This window comes from Sus scrofa, chromosome 3, assembly GCF_054392235.1.
Source record: "Sus scrofa isolate SSC_HxYL_T2T_F1_AM1 chromosome 3, Sscrofa_HxYL_maternal_Yorkshire_Landrace_v2.0, whole genome shotgun sequence".
Taxonomy (NCBI): domain Eukaryota; kingdom Metazoa; phylum Chordata; class Mammalia; order Artiodactyla; family Suidae; genus Sus; species Sus scrofa.
In genome coordinates this window covers 143,491,999-143,492,405 of record NC_139385.1, presented here as the reverse complement: position 1 = coordinate 143,492,405, position 407 = coordinate 143,491,999, and positions in this window count along the sequence as shown.

Genomic DNA, 407 nt, shown 5'->3' with positions numbered 1-407 from the left:
GACGGGGATGTGCACGTGCTGCCCTAAAGGAAACTCCAGGGAGAGGAGGGCGTTGGGGTCTCCCGCGGGTTAGGTCTCAACAAGCAGCGCAGGAGACCTTGTGCTTCCGCAGGGAAGCCCATGTGGAAAAAAAGGGTGGGCTGGGCTCACTCCCTGCTGTGCGATGCCAGGTGACAGCTGCCACCGACTTTCCACGATTCTCGTGCTTAATTTTTCAAGAAAAGAAAAGAGAGGAGCAGCAAAGATGGATAAAGAGGGGCTGTTTGGGGAACTTGGGGTGCGCAGTTACGGGGTGTCCCCAGGAGGGACCCGGGAGCCCTGACGGATCGCTCATCTCCACGTTCCCACACTCCCCTTCCCCGCCCTCAGCGGGACGGCGGATGCTTCTCAAACAGGAAGCTGTTTGC